At 40.5% G+C, this 15,640-nt stretch overlaps 1 protein-coding gene across 6 annotated transcripts in view; it reads right to left on the bottom strand.

Moving 5' to 3' along the window:
- Positions 1-13,966, bottom strand: part of LOC109031847 (bHLH transcription factor single-minded) — a 74,972-nt gene extending 61,006 nt beyond the window's left edge. Inside the window, exon 1 of one of the 6 annotated variants that reach the window (XM_019043635.2) lies at positions 13,188-13,966. The gene's annotated coding sequence lies outside the window, so the exon portion shown is untranslated. Of the gene's footprint in view, positions 1-12,507; positions 13,159-13,187 lie in introns of those variants that run through there. The other 5 variants (XM_019043634.2, XM_072296626.1, XM_072296625.1 and 2 more) reach the window with 5 other exon arrangements.
- Positions 13,967-15,640: the final 1,674 nt, after the last annotated feature.

The raw sequence follows: 15,640 nt of genomic DNA, 5'->3' as shown, positions 1-15,640 counted from the left end.
TTGGACGTCATATAGGAGAAGTGGTCCTATCTAATTTGAAGCATTCGCAATTGCATAACTTTTCAGGCTAACAATGTGGCGATGCAACGATGTGCTATTTTGCAATAGTTGATAGAGAGTGGAGAGAAAGTGCATCCCGTCTCTCCTCCCCCCTCGGCCCCTACCCATAAAAATAGATTTACCTACACAATAAGTGATGCCTGACAGCCGACGGTAAAAAAACTAAATCTGGCAAAAATCAGTTTAAGTCGATAGAATTTTAGAGCATAGCTCGGCTTTACTGCTGTGCTGAGAAAGAACGCCGTATGGACCTTCAGACGTCGCCATATTTTCTTTAAAAAATCGCAATTTTTCGAGAAAATTTATAATTGATATTATTTCAAATTTTTCAGAGTTAACTGCTCAAGATTTGATCCACAGTTTCTAAAAATTTCAAGGAGAAATATCTATAACATTCTTCAAAGATAAATATTTTCCAAGAGGAAAAATAAGAGCAATATTTGAATCTTCATGCGACGTTTTTTTCTCAGCCCGGCAGTATACGCTCCTAGACAGTAAGAAATCGTTTGATCTGCCATTCAGACCTATTAAAAAAGATCGATTAGCAGGGTGTTCATGACGAACACCACAATAATCGATACTTTACCACAGCTTCAAATGGAATAATATCGATAGTCGAATATCAAGCCTCGCCGCTGATTTAGATTTTTCTTCTGGGTTAACAGAATATTGTGTAGAAATTTCAAGCTATGAAGTTGGCTTCTTTCTCCTCAAAACACCATAGCAGCGGATATTATCGATGTTTCTCCTTTTGAAGCTTTGGTAAAGAATCGATTATTAAGGTGTCCGCTGCAAACAACCTGTCTATCGATCCTTTCCCATAGATTTGAATGGCAAATCAATCGATAGATCGTAAAGCACGCCACGCCACTGATTCGGATCGAGATGCATCCCCGTCAGAAATCAAGTAAAATAAATACGCACCGGCAACACTCTCTCCCGCTTGCGCCCCGCACACACACGCACGCACTTTCGAACGTCAAAAGCAACGAGTGGATCCATGTGTGGGTGTAAGTGATGTGCGCTCGCATAATAATTCAAGTTAATACAGTTTTGTATCCTTCGCTCTTGAATATATTAACCGAGAGAAGGGGAAGTAGTCAAGAGGAGCCTCAGCGATTCGATTGTTGAATCGTTATCGAATGACGTCGATCGATACATAGCATTGTGAATATAGGGGGTCATATCGATTAAACTCATTCGATAACGATTCAACAATCGATTGCTCGTTGGAGCTCACGGAGAGCAACTCTGTAAAAGAGCATCGGTATTTTTGAGAGAGCTCTTTTTTTCCATTCGTCGAATGTTGGATTTGAGCCTTTGGGAAACCAATTACCTACGTAAAAAAGTACATGCTCCCTTTGGGGCCAAATAAAAAAGTAAAGGTCATGAAGTTAGTGGTTCACTTTGAGTCTACTTTCTCCGCAGAAAAAAAAGTAACAATACACCTTCGTAACTACTACTCCATTTTTGCTGAAAAAAACCTCCTCACCAATTAAAATTTTTGACAAAATCAGATTTTAGAAGAAAATAATCGACTAATTTAAACCTTTGATTCTGCGTCGTTTAAGGCCAATAATTTGAGCTTACGGGGAAAAAGAGGGTTCTGGGGTCCGTCACCGACGTGATGATGTTGGTAGCTTCGTTTGCCCATTTTTCACTTTCTTTCTATTGCAAATGGACGTATTTCGGCTAAACGGAACTATAGACGAGTGGGAAAGATGGGGTGTACGCTGGAAAGCTGCATAAGAAACATTGAAATAATGGGCGTGATTTCCTTTAGGGGGAAAAAACCGGGATAATCTCAACCTACCAAATGGGACGAAGCGCTAAAATATCATTCATGAGCTGTGAACATGGGAAAAGAGCGTTGTGGATAGGGCTCATGAGTTAAATACCCCGCTGACGTCACTAGAGTTTTATAATTTCCATTTGTCCAGGACAAATGGAAGGACAAATTGTCCTTACGGCCCTCGACCATGCAACGAGCACACCCCTTCTTTTCCACCTGTCTCTGATTCCCTTCAGCGAAACTACACTGGGAAAAAAAAAAAAACACGTTGGATCTAGAGTCCATACTCTTGAAAACATTGACAAGAAAAAGGACTGTTGATTCAATCAGATTTAAGCTTAAATCGAAAGGAAATCCGCTCAAATTAAGAGGCTTGGTTCTTGATTTAAGCTTAAATCTGATTGAATCAAGAGTATTTTTTCTTGTCGGTGTTTTTGAGAGTCTGGACTCCAGATCCAATGTGGTTTTTTTCCAGTGTACGTCCAAATAATAACTCAATCCCAAAAACGTTGTCATTACTGCTCCCTTCGGTATTACGGTATAGTTTCAGCCATCCCCCCGAAACATCACTGATCCATTGCAACCCCCTGTGTCCCCCTAAATCGGGACTCGTTTGAGGTAGGATAGGGTTGTCTAGTCGGTTGACGTCGTCCGATAGAGGAAGTCGGTGCTCCCACCGATGTGACAGTCGTCGGTTGGATAAGTAATCGCCTGGCAGTTGTTCCAGGTGGATCAGCCCGCCCTCCTCCATTCCCGGGACCACCCCCTTCTCTCGGAGACACCCTTCCGACTTTGATTCCTCCAGTTCCGCCCTTACGATTCTGCTCCCGAATTTGACAACCAATTTACTGCCTCCGTCTCCTCTTAACGCCCCGTTTCCTTTCCGACAGCGCTCCCATAGCCACACGCGTCAGGTCGTTCATCAATCCCCAATTCCCAACCGACGGAACTTCATAAAACAGTTTCATATTGGTATCATTTACAAGTATAATAGAAGAATAAATAGTAGCCTTGATACCTTGTTATACATCCTTTGTTTTACGGTGCGAGGACCTTTCGAATACAAAGATCCATCATCAGGCACATAACACAATTCAAACATCTTTAAACACATTTTAGATGTATAGGTAACACAAGACAAAATATATAAAATTTGGAAAATTCCACATTTTTAACCATAAAATTTAACATCAGCAATGAGTTTACATATTGAGAGCCGTGATAGAGGTGGCAGGCTTGGACAAAATCCATTTTGTCCAAGCCGCCATTCAATTCATTCATTCAAGCCCCAGATTCAAGATGGTAAAATCTTGATTGATAACATGTCGACGCGACGAGTCTTCGACACATATCATCACATCTCTCCTCTGTTCCTACAGTTTCTTTCAAATATAATGCTATATCATCGTTTCTGATCTCGCCAAATGTAGTGCGGCCGTCGGTCGGCGCGAAACGCGCGCCTACAAGACTGCAGGAATACTTCACGCATTGCGCCAAATACAATACGGTCGTCGCTCGGCGCAGGACGCACATTAGCGCCTACAAGACTGCATGAATACTTCACGCATTGCGCCAAATACAGTGCGGTCGCCGTTCGGCGCAAGACGCATGATAGCGCCTACAAGACTGCAGGAATACTTACCGCATTGCACCAAACACAATGCGGGCGCGGGTCGGCGCGAAACGCATTTTAAATGAAGTGAATGTGGATAGATTTTTCAGATCCTTATTGTAAGCATGACTTTCTGAGTGAATTTTGATTAGAACACGTGAAAAGAAATATGCTTCATTTTCGATCTTATACATATTTTTTGGTACTTTAGAGGGAAATAACGGTTCTGAAGATAACGACGTTATCGAAGCCCAAGCTGGCCTCGCGGAGACTTGGGCGGGGAGGGGAGGAGCATCATCGGAGGAATCGTGAGATGCCTCTTCGAATCAGAATCTGCAATAATTCAAAATCGTCTCAGACATTACGAACATTTCAGATCCTTCGCCGCTCTGGCAGAAACGGCGTTCCTGAACTTATTTTTTCATTTCAGTTACGCGGTTGTCGGTCACCAGAGCCGTCTTGTCGGGGGTGTGTCGTCTAATCCATCTTTGAGTGAGGTCCAGGGGGGCGGAAGCGGCGTTTTGACTTGTTTAATGCTCGGAAACGCAAATCTGTCCACCCCTTGACCGTTCACGCACCGAGCGTGACTCTCATGATTAGACTCAAATGATCCGTTTTATTTTCACACTGCAATTTCACTCAGATTTCCATGGTTCCTGAGTAAGAGATGCCGCTTCAGCGACAGTTGAACGGCTCATTTCAAGAGAGGCGTAACCGGCAACAATCAAATTTCGAGGTAACACGAAAAAAACTCGATTTCTTAGACAATTATTCGTAATTTTGTTTGAAAAATTCAACCGTGAGATTCTAAATACATAGGCGGATCCAGACATTTTGAAGGGGGCATAAAGGGGGTTCGAGGGGCTTCCCCAGAAAAGTTTCGAAATCTTAAAGCATCCAGTATGGAATTTGAGCGAATTTCGTCATGAGAGTTAGCTAATACACGCGTCTTTCCTTCTTTCCTTCCTCCTTTCTTTCTTCATTTTTTTCGGGCAAGGAAGGGGGGAAAGTTATGCCCCTTACGCCACTTGATCCGCCAATGTCTACATATCATCTGTAACCGAAGGTCACGCGGGGAGCTGCGCGGAGAAATTGAGCAAGAAATAAAAAAAATTAAAATTTTTGTGGATACGCCCCTCTCTGACAAAAACGCGCTCATTGCTGCAATTTTTGGCAGTATTTTGAAAGTCAAGAAGCATGCGTGTTTGGTGATAGTATTAAAAATCATACATGGAAAAAATGAAATTGCTGATTTAACAATTCGGTAGTTTAAAAAAGTGTGCGACATGTATTTTACAAAAAAAACCCCGCTAATTTAACCACATTTTTTTAAAAATGTAATTGTTTAACAATGTTTTTAAAAATATGTTTTAATAATTGTATTGTTAAATCAGCAATCCATTTTTTCCGTTAAATTGTGTCCCCGTAATCAAAAACCATAAGTCCTATCGCCCCTCTTCAAACAAGCGGTTTCATTTGCGAATCTCCGTATCAAAGCCCACGGGGACTATATGAACCGCCTCTGTCCTCTTACAATCGCAATAGCGTACCCGCATGCCGGAACACTCCCTGTGCTTCCGCTGCACATACCGTCGCTCGGCTGACAAAAAGGCGTAATTGCACTGAGAGATGAGCCTGGGAAAGCATTGAGCTATATGGAAAGCAGGGTCCATCGCGAGGAGCAGTTACGTCCTTATGTCAGGAGGACTACGATTTTGTAAACAAAGAGGTAGTAAGGAAGGAAGATCCGAAAACATAGCACCTCTACCGGACACAAGGAAACAGTGTCGGAGATCGGAAGCGAGTTGTCAACTCCTCGTAAAAAATATATCATTTTTCACTCCCCCGTGGTAAATAATGTAACATTATTGTCCCAAGTGACAGCGAAATCAAGAGTCTTGGTAAGGGGGTTACCGGATGATTCGATCGGAACCAATTGAAAGTATAAGGAAAGGGGTGACCTTTCCTGTCATCGAATGTCTCATGAGAACAGAGATTGTGTCAGTGGCGAGACGTGAATGATCGATTATCGACATGTCCCCATTTGAAGCTATGGTAAAGAATCGATTATTAAGGCGATTCAGCAAAAAACGCGTTATATTTGTTTACAAACCAACTGAGATGCCTTTCCGAAAGATAAACTGGGCATTTCAATAATGCGCGGAGCGGAAACAATGAAGAATATTCAGAGTTGGGTTCAAACCCAACATGCAACTATTTTAACTCCGCGGTGGGCCGGGTTGCATACGCTATATTTTGCCGGCGGAACCTGAGATATGCGCACAGCTTTCCCAATAGGGAACAGGTGCGGCTAGTGTTTTCCTCGATCGTGACGTCTGTTTCGGTGGTGTGGCGTGCTTTGCGATTTATCGATTGATCTGTTATTTAAACCTATGAAAAAGGATCGATTATCAAGGTGTTCGCAGCGAACACCTTGATAAACAATGAAGAATATTCAGAGTTGGGTTCAAACCCAACATGCAACTATTTTAACTCCGCGGTGGGCCGGGTTGCATACGCTATATTTTGCCGGCGGAACCTGAGATATGCTCACAGCTTTCCCAATAGGGTAAAGGTACGATTAGTGCTTTCCTCGATCGTGACTTCTGTTTTGGTGGCGTGGCGTACTTTGTGATGTATCGATTGATCTGCCATTTAAACCTGTGGAAAAGGATCGATGAACAAGGTGTATGCGACGAAAACCTTAATAATCGATCTTTTACCACAGCTTCAAAGGGGAAATATCGATAATCAATCATTCTCGCTTCGCCACTGCCTGTAACCGACTCCGTGGTGTATTCATAACGATGATGACAGAACGGCAGAAAAGAAAGCTGTTCTTTTAAAGCGGTATAATTTTGCACAGATTGAAGGGTTAATTTCATTGCTTACGGTGACTCACCACGGGGAGAGGCCAACCTTGCACTTTAAACAATTTGGCCAATCAAAGCTGCCTCGCAGCCTCCCCCACCGCACTCCACTTCCCTCAAAAGCCTCCGTCTTAATGAGCAGCCCTTGGAAGAGAAGGAAAATGGAATAGGGACCGTACACCATGTTGCCGTGCGCAAAGGAAAAATGGTCATCAGCTTTAAATATTGCCGGATTCCCTCCGATGAAATTAATATTCATTCATGTGGAAAATTGTGAGTATTTTTGCTAGAAATTTCGGTATTCACAACGTTATAAGTTGTGAGTGAGATCCTCTGAGAAATTCAAAGAAAAATGTTCACAAGCTTTCCATAAAATCCGCACGTGTAATGAAAGAAATTTGGCAACGCTGCATTTCTTTAGCACTGTCGCAGCAGTCAACGGTCATGACTTTTCTCACTTCCATTCACGCTCGCAAAACCCAACGCTTATTTTTAAAAGAGCCTAAACACCAAAAATTCAGAGGCCATTGAGAAATACTGGGGCAAAATTAAGGCAATATTGCCACGCCCAAGGGATGTTCCGATGGTGAGTGGGATCAGTCAGGGATAGTGGCGATTTTGCAAGTTGGCAACACTGTATTTTCTCCCTTAAATCCATTAAAAATATCGATTGGACTGCATTTTGCAATTTGGAACTATAAATTCTGGCTCTTATGGAAAAACACTCATGTGCATAGGGAAACTAATGGCACATGCATACGTTGTTTTTAAACCGGGCTAGAATTCATAGTTCCAAATTGCAAAATGTAGTCCGATTATAGGTGAGGCATCCTGCCTCAATAAGAATCGATTGTTCTACATTTACTTAAATTGAGGATACACATCAAGAATCGCCACAGGGAGGAGCGCAGCGCAGAGATCTGGAGAGCGTAAAAAGTTAGCACAACGCAAGGCCTTGTCTCCCACAGTCCACAGGACGTTTTCTCGCGGATTGTTGAGAGAAACAAATCTCACTTACGAGTTTTCGACAAATGTTGACCGAAAAATTCAAAATCTGACATGATTTTTTACCCTAATGATGTGATTCAATGCACGCCAGTTCGACCACACCAAAATTCCGGACGAGTCACCTTAAATACTCGATTTTTACCCACACAAACTTGTCGTAGGAACGTTAGCCGCAAAAAATCGCTAAAGTGTCTCTCTCGCGATTTGACTCAGCGACAAAGCTCATGAAAACTTCCCGTGACAAGGTCGAGGAGGGTGACAACACCCCCCCCCCCCCACGCACTACCCCGGATGCCTTGGTCTCGGCCGGGAAAAAACGAATCGCCACGAAATTACCGATATCGAAAATTAATGAGCCGCCTCAACGCACCGCGCCGCGAAAAAGAAAGGAGAAAAGACTCGAGGAGATAGTAGGAGCGACCAGAAGTAGAACGTGATTAGGAAGAACGCCGTATGAGCCATCAGGCGTTGCCAAATTTCCTACAACAGATAACGAATCTTGAGGAAAATTTGTGTACGTTTCTCCTCCGATTTTTCCGAGAATTTACATAATAGTTCGATCTATAAAGTTTGAAGATTTTAAGGAAATACATTCATAGAGTCCCTTTATGCCCAGAGTTAAGACAACTCGATTATCAGCTGACTGGCAGCCGGCCTTGGCTGGCCACGGAGGCCGAAACGAGTGCACCCAAACGAACGATATTGAGGGATAAGGATCAGGAATCCTGCGATGTCTGTCACACAAAAACAACAACATCAACAAATTGATCAATTATAAAGAAAATGAGATTGGTTTGTGAATAATTTCTTAATCTATTTTCATTTTGGACCGATGGAAATAACAATTTACTCTTGATAAACCATAATTAGGTAATATTTTCATTATTCTTGTTCACATTCGAGGTACCGTCATCTTGGTGCACTTGTTTCGGCCTCCACGAGCGAGAACCAATCAGAATTGGATTTTTTTTTAGGCCACTTTCAGCCCAACCAAAAGTGAGTTGTCTTAACTCTGGGTATAAAGGGGCTCTATACATTCATAACTTTCCTCAAAAATAAACATTTTTTGAGGGAAATTAGGCAACATCCTGTTGCTCATGCGACGTTTCAACTTAGCACGCCAGCGTACCTCTCCTTCTTTGCGCCTTGATTAGAGATTTAATTTCGCGCCGTCGGGTTATTTACGCAGCTTTTCAAGTGCGCGGCTACGCGACGACCCTTGTACGTCCCCGCTTTCAGGGTGCGGGATCCCTCGAGGGGCCTCGAAAATCCCCCCCCCCACCCCCGGTTTTCCCTTTGTCCCTTCTGTAGTGACGTCTCATCATTTTCTCGCCACGTTAGCTCTTTTGCTCCCACCGTTTGTTACCGATTTTTTCTCCCCCTGACTCTTGTCGCCAGCTCCTTCTATTGTTGGACGAACCCTCCTCGTTTCGCGGGAGGGCGTGACTTCATTCGCGGATGAGCCATGGTTCGTGGGTGGAGTTCCTCGATTCGTCGATAAATCGATTGATTTCATTTTTACATACTCGAAAATCAGTCCTTCATCGATTGATTATCGAATCAAATCACAATTGGTTGATGAGGGAATTTTGAAACAGTCAATTTTCAAAATAACAACCTGTACCCTAGGATGCCCGCCATAGGTTTTCTCCCACGAAAGATCGGAACTAAATTCCAGTGTTGCCAGATTTCCCCTCGCAAACAGCAATTTTAAGTATAAATTTTTGGGAATTTCTAATTGGACATTTCACTGATTTTTCATCTGTTTTTATACGCAAAACAAAATTGGACAGGTAAATTCTTATAAAAATCGAATTTTTTGAGTCAATTTGGCGACCTTTGAACCAACCAACCTGCCAAAAAAAAATTCAACTCTAATGTCGCAATCACACGCTGAATGTGGGAGCTGAATGTGGCTTGAATGAGGGAAGTCATCGGCCCAATGCCTGAATTTTGCGCGTGACGCGCAAAATTCAGCAACGATTCTCAGCGACCATATTGTCGGATTTATCTGATCTATTCGAATAGATTTGATATACATTTGGATGAAAATAACTTAAATTAGTGAAATTTCAGCTGTTGAGCGCTGACCGTTGACTGCCACATTCAGTTGCCAAATTCAGCGTGTGATTGCGGCATAAGAAAAGAGAGATGAACTCTCTGCGGTGCAATTTCTGGAAGCAGTGGCGAGGCAAGAATGCTTGATCGATTATCGATATTTCACCATTTGAGACTATGGTAAAGAATCGATTGTTATGGTGTTCGTTGCGAACACCCTGTTTATCGATCCTTTTCCTTTAGATTTAAATGGTAGGTGAATCGATATACAGCAAAGCACGCTACGCCCTGTTTGAAGTATATGAGGCCTTATGTAACAATGTCGGATGTAAAAAATCGCCTCTCCGAAACACGCCTATAAAACTGTTTTGGTCACACAAAAATCTAATATGTTCGGCTCTGACATAATGTACAGTCTCGAAGATCGCATCTCAAGTATTTTCTCAAAATTTTCTCGATGCCACAACAGTTTTTTGAACTTGTTTCGAAAAGGTAATTTTTCACATCCGCCATTGTTACAGATAAGTCCTCCATACGCGATTAAAAATCTTGGAGCATCCTGTCTTATTTCTTCACATTAAAACTAGACCAAAATTTCCCAGAAATTAGCTATACGTAATTTTGAATCATGCAGTTTAGAAGATTAAAAGCAATTTCATGAGGAACAGCGAGTCGGTATTCTTTAAAATGAACAAAGCGCAGCAACGAACAATAGGATCGAGTCTGTAGGAGATATCGGACGAAATTGGGAGACTTTAAACGCCTATAATTCCGTTTATACAAAACTCTGAGTACCTAAAAGTGGTTTGATTGGTTTCCTCGTAAAATTTTCTTCTAGAGGCACCCCTTAAAATTTAAAATGTGACGAAATAAAATCAAAATTTGCAGTTTTAGTCAAAAATGTTATGTCTGACCTCTCTGATTGACTCGATCCACCGTGCGACGCTCCCTTAAAAAATGAAACAAGAGCGGAGATTTTGAAACACCGCGATCGATGTGCGTGTTTTTACAGTTTCACCGTCGATGCTTTAGGACGAAGTCATGCAAGCAAAAGGAATCAAATAACTTTAATTTTGCTCACGAAGAAAATGAATAGTAATTATTGTTCTTGGACGCAAAAACAAGACCATACCTCACGAAAAATTTAAAATTTTCTCATAAGTAGCGGGGAATATTTTTTTTTTTTTTTTTTTTTTTTTTTTTTTTTTTTTTTTTTTTTTTTTTTTTTAATTAAAACATGTGAATGCTGTGCGAATCATAGAGCGGGCTTAAAACTTGTTTATATTCTTTTCTCTCTTTCAGTAAACATACGTTCCGGCGTTGGGCAGGCTAAGCTCAAAAAATTGAGCTAGGACGCAAGTCTTTAAATTAAGGTGAATCTACAGCGAAAGTGAACAAATATCCCGAAAGTTTTTTTGAAATACTAGTTTTACTTTCAAATAGGCAAAGTAAGCATTGACTCATAGATAATATATGAAAGTTTGAGCTTTTTCAACGAATCATAAGGACATTGGAATTATTTTACTTCTGGTATCTCGAGGGTATTATGCATTACGTCTAGAGGCATATCTCCCAGTTGTCTCTTCCCCCAAAAATATTTTGTAAACCCTGAAATTTGTCTGACAACATCCGAACGAGAGATGATGCATTTATTCTAATCCTGCTAATTGTATCCGGGCTCTTCTGGATGTTATGCAATATTTCCATAAGAGATTTTGGGAAATCAACAGCAGAAGTGTGCGTAAAGACTCTTATTTGGCAATAATTCAATGCTTAAAAACCGGTAATTTATGAGCAAGTATTTTTCGATACCTCGATGTTTATTCACTCCTACTGAATATTATCTTGAGCGAAGAAATAGGGCGATAGAGCTATCGCGAAATTCAGGAACTGCTTTGAAAACTGATTTTCACATAATTTGAACAAAGAAAGCGATTCCAAGCTTTAAAATGCTCAAATATGTAATTTACGAATTATGATGAATACCTAGCTGTTGGGATACTTCAAGACGTGACATACTAAGAGACAGAACTCGTTTAATGTTATCATTTTCATCTACTTGAGTGTATATCGCAAATGAAAAGGGTAAACTCATCTGAGGCGGGCTCCTCTTTAAAAAAAAAAATTCTTCATTGACGTGTATTTATAACTTTTTAAAATCAACTTCTTATCAGGGTGGAAAGGTATGGGGAGCTTTTGATAAAAAATTGAAAAAATGGTAAGAGAATGAGTACCTAAACATTGACGACATACCAATTGGCATTGATTTTCATACTGTGGGATGAATGGTTCGCCCTTATTTTTAAGTATTTTTATTTTATGAAATAAAAATGAACTGGCATCTGGAAATATTCATTGATTTGACCCAGTATCAAAAATAGTTTAATTGACAAAATGTTAACACGCAAGGATGCGAGCAAGAAGATATTTTCAAAAATTTAGTTAAAAGACGTTAAGACAACAGGTTGAATGGGACTGAATTTTCAAAGAGCCTACCTCTTAGATTAGAAAACGGGAAAGAGAGGGAAAACTTTAAAAGACGCACGAATGTCGTGAAAAACACAGCCCATAGGCGGGTGAAAATTTTTCAGATGAAATAATAAAATCATCAAATATAACGTTTGAAAACTATAAATTGTGAAAAAACTTTTAAAAGCTTTATGTTAATTGATCTCAGGAAAATGAGCATTTTTAATCAACGCCTAGCGCACAGTCGGTATAGCCGCCTCAGTATAAGAACTGTAGTTTAACAACACTAAAAATTTTTTTGTAAAAATTTCGCAGAACTCATGAAAAACCGGTTAGAGAACTTTCTATAAAGTGAAATTTAACGTATAAAAAGTTGCCGAAAAGGGTTACCTTAAACGAACATGTTAATAGATTTCTTAAGAATGTTGAAAAATGTTTCCTAAGTCATTGCTACTTCAGGCAATCTTAGACGTGCTAATAAATCTCGTAGTGTAAGAAAAAAATGCATAAAATCAATTAAGTAGATCAATTTAAGACTCAGTATTTTCTTTTAAAAAAAAGGAGAAAAACAAAGAACAAACAAAAAATAGTTGCCAAATTTGTCAACAAATCCCGGTAAAAGAAGCGAACCAACATACCAGCAGCTCTAGCTTGAAACGCAATTTTTACATTAATTAATTTAGGCTTGAAAAAAAGCACGTATCATTCCATGAATGGTCAGCGCACATTTTTCCACGACCGAAAATTTGAATCTCTGCAAAGGAGACATAAGGACGACCTTTTAAGTTCGAAAACCACTCGAAATCAAAACGTAGCACCGACATCATTAAGTGGATGGGGATGGGAGAGGTCAATTCCTCAGAAGAAATAAAAATAAACCGAAATCACAACAGTGAAAGAAACCAAAAATACAACGGAGGAGACGACCAATATCATGGAAACCACATGAGCGTAAGTGGTAGTGATAACACTTTCGGCTTTGGATTGAACGGTGTCCCTCAGGTAAACGGCCTCGTCGAAGCCCATAAGCCACAAATAGGACGAATGGGCCAAGTTCAAGAGTTGGTAGAAATGAAAGTTCACGCTCATGGCTAATGCCGGACCGGGCGGGCGAGTCACGAAACTCGGTTACGAAACGGAGCCGAAAGAAGGGAAAAAACACCGACCCGACGACGAAACGAAAAAAAAACAAATCGTGCTTAATTGGAGGTTCGGAAAAAGCGCGCGCCGCGGATGGACAGGCCGACGTGCCGGATTACGGGATTCGGGAAATCATTTCCGTGATGTCGCAAAAGTACGGGAGAATATAAGTGCTTACCTTCAAATTATGTACCTAATAAAAGGTTCGTCGCGAAGATCACGTACGATGTCCACGAGGTCCGTGCCGAGGCATAGAGCGAACTAGCAAACACGAGCGTCTCGTTTGGGTTCCCCGTCCGCTGGGCGGGCTCCCATTGGTCGGCCGGCCGCGAGGGGGGCGGGGCCCCGTCCCGCCAATCCGCGCGCTCCCATGGATGTTATTACGAAGTTGTACACAACCCTATCGTCACAGAATCTCCCGGACCCTTTGCGCGCGGTGCGACATCGATTTTGCCGATTTTCTTCTTTTTTTTTCCGGTCGGGGCGGAATTCGACTGTTTCAAGTTGCGTTGGACATTCGTGAAGTGCGGCGCTGGTGTTGTGTTCGCCTTTTCGGTGACGATCAGTTGATAAATAAGTGAAAATTAGTGCATTTTCCTGCTCGCGTTGGATACCTACCGAAAATTGGAGTCTCCGGATTCCGGAATAAATTTTTAACGATTACGTGTTGATGTTGTATTTTTTTTTTACATTCCCCGCGTGTTCAGAGATTTTTCCAGGCAACATTTTTATCGCGAGAAATTAAACGCGGTGTTTTACTATACGCACTGATTGCCTGTATCCCTTTAAACAGGAAAAAAATTTCCCCTGGGTCAAATGTAATGATTTATCAGAGCGCGCATTGAAATTTTCTTCAGTTAAAATGGAATTGGTTTTGGTGTCTTAAAAGAGTTTCAGTTGTCGTAACAAGGAGTTTAATTGTCCTTAGGAGCCTCCAGTGCACTAAAGAAACCTGTTTAGCCGAAAAGGACATTTTTTCCTAAGTAGTCTCCTCATTGAAAAAAAAAGTATGGTAACATCTACTAAATGAGTCTAATTAATTTTTTACACAGTGATACCATTTAGTTAAAATAACCAGAATTATGACAGTATTCACCAGAAATCAGGAATACTCACCACAATATGGTAAATGCTACCATAGAGTCTTGTGTTCAGCACCATACTCGAATCGCTGTGTCAGAGTATGGTAAAATCTAGGTACTAATTTTTTTTTCAGTGTTTAAAGTTTTCTCCCTCTTATTCTTCTCTCCGATTATTTTTTGCGTTTTCTATCCTCCTTTTCAATTCGTAGCATTCAAGTATGATAGAAATTAAGAGACCCATGTCGTTTGCAGAGCACTCGGGAGACAAAATAGTTTAAGGAAAAAAATACGCATCCGCATATTTTGCATTATTTTTCTTCTCGTTTAATGTCAAACTGACGACTCATGTAAGGATATTACAGTGTAGTGGAGCTAATCGAAACAATCAATTAGGTATTGATGAAAAGCGCACATCAAGAAAAATAAACGAAAGAAAAATCAACACACAGACTCTTTGGTGGTATAAATTCGTTCGCAAGACAAATAATCGCGCATAACGGCATTCTTTTATTTTATTTTATTCTTAACGTACCTTTATGAATGTAATTAAAAAACTCGCTGAAAGCAGAGGGGTTGCTGATTTTTGTTTTACTTTTATTTTTAGTGTTTGGTTAAATTTAACCAAAAAGAAATTATGTTTCTGTCAAATATTATAATAATCAAGTTCTCCTGGGAGGAATTTACCAAAGTGGAAACAAATAAAACAAATAATGTTCAAGGCTTACGTCATTTCCCGCACAAAAGAGCGTAAGTCCATTTCAAGGTTGCAAAATTGACTAAAAAAATTCGGATTTTTTACAAGAATAATCCTGTAAAATTTGTGTCCAAAATTTTTCTAATTTTTGCATGAGATCCGAAGAAAAATAGTGAAAATTTCAGTTAGAAATTCCTAAAAATCTCCTGTTAAAAGTGCAATTTGCGAGGGGAAACTTGACAGCATTGGAATGTTGTTACGTCTTTTCGTGCACCGAAAAAAATAATATGCTGTTTTAGCATCTAGGATGTCAAAAATGTGTCTGGTGATCCCAAGATGCTGTCTTTACTGCTCCCGCAGTTAATTTTACATCCTGTGAATGCGCATTCAACTGCGGGGGCAGTAAAGGCAGCATCTTGGGATCACCAGACACATTTTTGACATCCTAGATGCTAAAACAGCATATTATTTTTTTCGGTGTGAGGGAAACGACGAATAATCTCTTTCATGTCAATGCTAAGCAAAATTAAAATATTAGTGAGCAAATGAATGCTTATAGGACAATAGATACCTAGTAATGAGGGCACATTATGTCCTTTTTGTATTTAATAATTCAGTTATGGGCTACACAGACATATGGTCGTTCCGGTCGAGAGTTTCGAGTGGTGGAGCTGTTACTGCCGTGCTAAGGAAAAACGCCGTATGAGCCTTGAGACGTTGCCAAGTTTCCTCCGATAAAAACCGAAATTACTAGGAAAGTCAAGAATATTATTTTCCAAAAATTTCAGACAATTTTGCATGCAATTTATACTAAAGTATATCGACGGTGAAACTACCAAACCACGTATCTCGTTT

This window comes from Bemisia tabaci, chromosome 2 (assembly GCF_918797505.1).
Source record: "Bemisia tabaci chromosome 2, PGI_BMITA_v3".
Taxonomy (NCBI): Eukaryota; Metazoa; Arthropoda; class Insecta; order Hemiptera; family Aleyrodidae; genus Bemisia; species Bemisia tabaci.
This window is presented reverse-complemented; position numbering and strand designations above follow the sequence as displayed.